An 8,353-nucleotide genomic window follows, 5' to 3' on the forward strand; every position below is an offset into this window, starting at 1 on the left:
TGTTATTTATACTAGGAACAAACCTTGAAAGCTTATCTCTAGTTGGAAGGAATTGTTGCACATATTTCAATAGAAAGTGGGCAATTCTAGGCATAATTTTAGTTTTCCAAAAGCATATCTAGTTACTAGTTAAAGAACCACCAATCTGATCTTGAATAGCCTTATAAGCTGATTTCACTGAAAAGTTACCATCTTGGGTATTGTTAGAGCATTGCTCGGTCGAACTTGCATGCGTTGCTATCTCAATCATGTTTGTCAATGTTAGTGATCAAAAATATAAGTCTTGATTTCTAGTTTACTATAGCTAAGTCTCGGACTAGGATAGAAAGTGTAGTTGAGCTCAAGAACTCCATGGCGGATCATCATATAAGACGAAAAACTACTCAAGGAACTGGTGGAACTTCATCGACAAAAAGGTATGTGGAGACTTGAACTTATCTATCACTCAAAAGTCTATCTACTCTATCTCCTATCTTGAGACAAAAGTCGTTTTGCTATATAGACTTTGATTATACACATTTGCTATTACGAGCCGAGTTTAACTCGCCTATCTATTTCTCGAAATATGTGTTGGTAAGATTTCTCTTTGGCCAAGTTCATCTTTACCTAGTGACGAAAGTCATGTTATGTTTCAATCACTTTGAAAATTGCTTTGACGAAAAATGGTTTGTGAATAACAACTATATAACGTCCTCCAAGAATGTTTCAATGATTGAAATGAGAGTTTAGATTATATAACCAATGATGGATATAAGCATTATTGTGGAAACACATATATGTATAAGCCTTATTCCTTGAACCGAAGTTTGCGAACTTTGTTGATGAAGAGAACCGAAACAAGAGTCGTGAACTAAGTCCGCGAACTGGCGGAAGTTCTCGACCCGAGAAAATCTGCTGGAGTTTGAGAACTCCTTCCGGGAACTTGAGTTAGGTTATATCTAAAGACGATTGTTTGTTAACTCATGTTTATATAAACTAAGGAATGCTAATTGCAAACCGTAACTATAAAGTTCATAAACTGATTCGAGTGAATCAAATCGTTTTTTCTTCGATTATGTCTTGTGTAGTTACATATGATTTCCTTGCAATTGAACAAATATCTAACTAGTTCATTTGAGTCATTTGAACTAGTTATGGTAAAGAATAATATGGTTGATATGAAAGTGCTCCTATGGATAACCATTTGGTTAACTATTGTTGAACCAACAAATTTACATGTTTGGGTACGGTTACACAAACCTAGAAACATGCATTTCACTTGTGAGTGACAAGCTAGGTTTTTCGATCTGACGGTTGAAATATATTAGCTTGAATCTAATCAGGTTTTCATCTAACGTTGAATATTGAATGTTTTGTTACCAATCTAACATTGATTGCAAACCCTGATTTGAAAGACTATATAAGAGAGAACTTTAGAAACTGGGAAACCTAATCCCCACATCTTATGTGTGATACTAGTTGTGTAAGCTAGAGTCAATTGTCCTTTAACCTTTGGTTTCTTCTCTAAAACCAGGTTAACGACTTAAAGACTTCATTGGGATTGTGAAGCCATACCGATACTACTTTCTCGTAGTTGTGTGATTTGATCTTGTTGTTTCTATCGTACGAGTAAAATCGCAAAGATTGGCTTGAGATTGATATCTCCAATAGGCAAGATATAAAAGTAGTCACAAACTTCTTCGTCTCATTGTTTGTGATTCCAAAATATCTTCTTTCGCCGCGTCGATTAAGATTATTATGAGGTGATTAATAATACTAGGCTGTTCTTCGGGAATATAATTCCGGGTTATCAATTGGTTCCTGTTCACCTTGATTTATCAAAAGACAGAACAAAACTCGTAGGTATTTTTGTGAAAGATGGATTTATCTATTACCGTAGATTTTTCTGTGTGATACAGATTTGTTTATTGAAGTCTTCGACTTTGGGTCATAGCAACGCTTAGTTCTGGGTGAGATCATCTAAGGGAATCAAGTGCGTAGTATCCTGCTGGGATCAAAGACGTAAGGAGCGCAACTGTACCTTGGATCAGTGTGAGATTGATTTGGGTTCAACTACAATCCAGACCGAAGTTAGTTTGTAGTAGGCTAGTATCTGTAGCGGCTTAATACAGTGTGTTTTCAATCTGGACTAGGTCCCGAGGTTTTTCTGCACTTGCGGTTTCCTCGTTAACAAAATTCTGGTGTCTGTGTTATTTCTATTCCGTATTATATTTTGTTATAAAATTAAAATATTACAAATTGTGCGTTAGAATCAATCAATTGGAAATCTGACCTTTGGTTGTTGATTGAGATTGATTGATACTTGAACATGGTCTTTGGTACCGTTCAAGTGTTTTCCCTTGTATTCAATTAGACTCGCAGATTTCTATTTTGCTTGAGTAAGAATTGAATCGAGAAAGAGAGATATTATAACTCTTTGATATACTTTTATCTTGATTGAGTCTGTCTGTCTAGTTGATTCTCTATAAAGTATATTGGAGTCAGTCCATACAGATTGCTAAGCGAAATATTGGGTGTGGTTGTTGTACCTCCGCTTTTTTAATTGGTATTAGAGAAGGAAAACACGTTAAAGACCTTATAAGTCTGTGTTTGTAGCGATCTGATTATGGACGAGTCTATCTCTAATAACGTACCAGTTCAGAAATTACCAGATGATTCTAAAATCTTGGATTCACCTGAGAGAACTGTCACATCTAAGTCAATATCTAAACATTTTCTTGATGTAAAAACTGTTGATTGGGAATGTTCGAGCATTGCTCGGTCGAACTCGCATGCGTTGCTATCTCAAGCATGTTTGTCAATGTTAGTGATCAAAACTATAAGTCTTGTTTTCTAGTCTATTATAGCTAAGTCTCAGACTAGGATAGAAAGTGTAGTTGGGCTCAAGGACTTCATGGAGATTCATCATACAAGAAGAAGAACTACTCAAGGAACCGGTGGAACTTCTCTACAAAAAGGTATGTGAAAACTTGAACTTATCTGTCACTCAAAAGTCTATCTACTCTATCTCTTACTCTTTGAGACAAGAAGTCGTATGTTATATATATAGACTTGGATTATACACATTTAGTATTTCGAGCCGAGTATACCTCGCCTATATATATCTCGAAATATGTGTTGGTAAGCTTTTCGCTTCGATCAAGTTTATCTTTACCTAGTGACGAAAGTTATGATATCTTTCAATCACTTTGAAAATTGCTTTGATGAGAAATGGTTTGTGAATAACAACTATATAACGTCCTCTAAGAATGTTTCGATGATTGAAATGAGAGATTATATTGCATAACCAATGGTGGACATAAACATTGTTGTGGAAACACATTTATGTATAAGTCCTATTCCTTGAACCAAAGTTTGCGAACTTTGTTGATCAAGAGAAACCGGAAAAATGGCTTTGCCAAGTCCGCGAACTGCCGAACTTCTTATCCCGGGAAATTCTGCTGGAGTTGACAAACTAGACTAGTCCGTGAACCCATTCCGCGAACCGGCGGAAGGTCTTTGCCGCGATTTTCTGTTAGAGTTTGTAAACTCTACCGGTTGCTTAAGTCCGCGAACCTAGTCTGCGAACTTGAGAAAGGTTATATATCTGAAGATGATTTCTGAACTTAAACTTAAAAAGACTAAGGAATGCAGTATGCAAAGCGTGGCTATAAAATTTCATGAACCGATTCAAGTGAATCAAATCATCTTTGTTTCAATTGTGTCTTGTGTAGTACATGAGATTTCCTTGCAATTGAACAACTCTCTAACTAGTTCATTTGAAGTCATTTGAACTAGTTATGGTGAAGAAGAACATGGTTGATATGAAATGCTCATATGGCTAACCTTTTGGTTGACTATTATTGAACCAACAAGTGCATATGTTTGGGTACGGTTAACAAACCTAGAAGTGTGCATTGTCAAGTGTGTGTAACAAGCTAAGTTTTCGATCTAACGGTTGAGAAATATTAGCTTGAATCTAAATCAGGTTTTCATCTAACGATGGATATTGTTTGCTTTGCGACCAAGGAAAAACCCTGATTTGAAAGACTATATAAAGGAGACATCTAGTATTGTGCAAAACTAATCCCCACACCTTACGTGTGATACTAGTTTGCATACTAGAGTCGATTCTACTTTAACCTCTGGTTTTATTTTCTTAAACCGGGTTAACGACTTAAAGACTTCATTGGGATTATGAAGCCAGAACGATATTACTTTTATCGTAGTTGTATGATCTGATCTTGCATCTTCTATCGTACGAGGACAATCAGATTGATTGGCTTGAGATTGATATCTCCGATAGACAAGATATAAAAAGTAATCACAAACGTCTTCGTCTCATCGTTTGTGATTCCACAACATCTTGTTTCGCTACCATACGATTAAGATTGTTGTGAGGTGATTTATTAATCTAGGCTGTTCTTCGAGAATATAAGACCGGATTATCAATTGGTTGGTGTTCACCTTGATTATTATTAAAAGACGGAACAAAACCTTTAGGGTTTATCTATGGAAGACAGATTGATCCTTTGATAGACTTGTGTGTGTGAGACATATTTGTTTATTGTCAAAGCCTGCGATTTTGGATCGTAGCAACTCTTAGTTGTGGGTGAGATAAGCTAAGGGAATTAAGTGCGCAGTGTCCTGCTGAGATCATAGGCGTAGGAGCATAATTGTACCTTGGATCAGTGGGAGATTGATTGGGGTTCAACTACAATCCAGTCTGAAGTTAGCTTGGAGTAGGCTAGTGTTTGTAGTGGCTTAATACAGTGTGTGTTCAATCTGGACTAGGTCCCGGGGTTTTTCTGCATTTGCGGTTTCCTCGTTAACAAAATTTCTGGTGTCTGTGTTATTTCTATTTCCGCATTATATTTGTTTATATAATTTAAATAATACAGGTTGTGCGTTTGAATCAATCAATTGGAAATCCAACCTTTGGTTGTTGATTGATATTGATTGATCCTTGGATATTGGTCTTTGGTACCATCCAATTTATTCCTTGTATTTGATTAGAACTCGCAGTTCCTGCTTGAGTAAATCAAATCAAGAGAGAGATATAAACTCGTTGATATACTTTTAATTGATTGAGTCTTGTTGATTCTCTTTAAAGTATATTCGAGTTAGCCCATACAGATTGCTAAGCGAAATATTTGGTGGTGTTGTTAGACCCCCGCTTTTTCAATTGGTATCAGTGCAGGAAAACACGTTCAAGACCTTACAAGTCTGTGTTTGTAGTGATCTGACTCTATGGACAGAGGTGCTATCTCTATTAACGTACCACCAGTATTCGATGGATTTAATTACTTATGGTGGAAAATTTCTATGCGAGCTTTTCTTCAAGCACGTGGTTTTCAATCATGGGTATATGTTATTAATGGATATGATGCTCCCGTTATGGAAGTTGGAGATGTAAACGTTCCCAAAAATATTGGTGAATATAATCCTGCCGAGATACTTGCTGCAAAGAAAAATTCCGACGGTTTGAATGCCATCATACATGCTATTTCCCCAAATCTTCAGCACCATGTGTCAAATTGCACTAGGTCTAAAGATGCTTGGGATATCTTAGAAACCGTATTTGAAGGTAACTCCAGTGAAAAGGAAGCTAGGCGTCAAAACCTTAATTCCGATTGGGAGAACCTTCGTATGGCATACGAAGATACATTTGATGAGTTTAATCACAGAGTGCCTGAAATTGTTAATGCATCTTTTGCTTTGGATAAGACTATTCCTGAAAAGGACATTGTGATGAAAATTCTCAGATCGCTGCCATCTAGATACGAGTCTAAGAAGCATGCCATCATTGAGGGAAATAACCTTGATAATCTTTTCAGAAATACTTTGGTTGGGAAGTTAAAGATATTTGAACATGAGCATACATCCAAAGTCGGAAAGGATGTTACCTTTAAAGCACAGAAGAACACTAAATTACTTGATAAAGGTAAAAGTGTTTATGTTTCTGAGGATGATCGGTCTGAGGATGATTTTTCGGATGAAGATCTTGACAAATCAGTCTCCTTGATCACAAGACAGTTTGGGGATCTTCTATTGAAGAGAAGTAAACGGTTTTCAAGAGACAAACCTAGGTCATCAGATAAACCTCACAATCGCGTTCCTCCTAAAAACAGGGATGCTGACGAGGATATTCCATAGTGCTTTAAGTGTAAAGGTTTTGGTCATTTTGCAAACGAGTGCCCAAATCGTAGAATATACACTGTAAACAAAGATCTTGCTGTAACACTTGATGAGATGTCTGAGATCTATGATTCTGATGAAGACAGGAAATCAAGTGTCGGTCTTCTATGTGAAAAGATTGATTTTGATAGTTGTAGCAATACATATATCAACCTTGAGGGTTTCGGTGAGGAGGAGAATCCAATCAAGCTGGAAGAATCAATTGACCCATCCTTTGGAAACTCTGGTTGTAATGTTTCAGGATCTACTATGTGTCTAGCTGCTTTCACACCACAGAAGCCTAAATACTATCCAAGTTTGACGTGCTCGTTTTGTTCTCAGAAAGGTCATGAACTATCAAGATGTTACAAGTACAAACATCAAGTGAGGCACGCCAACAAACTTCAACGAAGAGAAAATCGATTGGCAAGAAAGCTTAAACTTGCTCAGAAGACTGCAGAGGTATGTAGAATTTTATCTTCGTCTAAGAAGTTGGTTTCCAAATACAAAATAATACCATTATAGAAGAAGGTATGGTCAAATTGCGCTGATAGACAAAAGTCTGAGGGTTTCTCTCTAAAGGAAAAAGGTGGACAAATTGTTGTTCACCGTAACACAAATTTATTGTGTTGTTTAACAAATCTTGTCTCATGTTCCTGATTAAAAGAGATAAGATTGTGTACTGCTCAGGCTTTAGGAAAAGCTTTTTGATGTGTTTTTCATGTCTATCAGATACAGTAAAGGGTTATTATCGATAATTCTACTCTTTATAGGGTTTAGAGTTGGGCATCCACGAATTACATTCCTTTTTCTTCTCTGATATCCTTTATATCTTAAGACTGCTTGATGAGATTGTGAATTCCACTCACAAAAACCAGTTTTTTATAACTGTTCTCCAAGCATCATGTCTTTGGATGAAAAAGATGTCAATGTGATTGTTAAGCCATCAATCAAGGAAAAAGAAAAATCTCCAGTAACTCCTTCCTTGAAAAGAAAGAGGAGGAATACAAGAACGCCAGGGGCTGTCCCTTCTAACTCTCAGAAGTTTTCCGATGTTCTTGATGAGTTGAAGGAAGTAAAAAAGGAGATTAGTAAAATAAAGGCTTGCGTTTTAAGATCTTTGGAAATTCAGAAGGCCCTGGTTCGACATCATCAGCTAGGACGGTTCGTTGGTATTAACTCCTTCCTCCATGAACCTTATATTCCAATGGCTGTTGACGACAAGGAGTTCGGGAATGATAAGGAATTTCTCAAAGATATTATTGGCTAGTATGTCTTCTTTTTGGCTTAGTAGGAAGAATAACTAGTGCTTGAATAGCAATGATTGTAACTACACATAGCTATTATTTTTCATCTTCTTGTTCTTTTTTTAGGTTTATTGGTTTAAATTCTAAAAATATTTGGACGATGATGTTTTTGAAGTATTAATCTTTATGATTTGTGATATTGCAATTTGTTATGGGATATGTATGTTTGCGCCCGTGAACTTGAAGGTCCCATATATCGTCAAAAGTAAAGTCGTTCATGAGTTGGTATTCACGTACTGGTAAAAGAATGAATAGACTTTTAACAAATACAAAAGTTAAGCCTATATTGTAAATTCTTTGATGGAAGATAGGTTAAAACCTTTTGTGTTCAAGGATTATGTCTATTAATATCGTTATGCAATAGTGATTGAAGATGGAATGAATCCTTGAGTATTCCGCAGTATTGATCATCCCTGATCCATATTTTATGTATTACTGTGAGGATCCATAACGTGTCTTATGTTGAGCACGATACGACCAAGTTGATTAATTTTTGATTAGCTTTGTTGGTTGTTCCGTAAGGTACTTTATGTTGAGCTTTTTGAACTAAATTAATCATTTTGTTTGGTTATTTAGTTATTGCTCTATAAGTATTATTAGGTTGAGCAAAAAAATTGACAATTGAATTGATTACTTTTGTAATTAGGTTGTGTATTCCAATTAGATTAATTATGGGTTCACTTGTAATTAATCTAGTTGAGTATCTTCATACTCCGTAAGATTCCTCTTATGTTGAGTATATGAACGACTATCCCATTCATTTTCTAATGGTTATGTTAGTCATATGCTCCGTAAGTTCTCTTATGTCGAGCATAATCAATTAAGTTGATCACTTTTTGTGTTTAATTTGATTGTGTAATCCGATTAAATTAATCATGGGTTTACTTGTG

Source organism: Papaver somniferum, chromosome 11 (assembly GCF_003573695.1).
Source record: "Papaver somniferum cultivar HN1 chromosome 11, ASM357369v1, whole genome shotgun sequence".
In the NCBI taxonomy this organism is placed as follows: domain Eukaryota; kingdom Viridiplantae; phylum Streptophyta; class Magnoliopsida; order Ranunculales; family Papaveraceae; genus Papaver; species Papaver somniferum.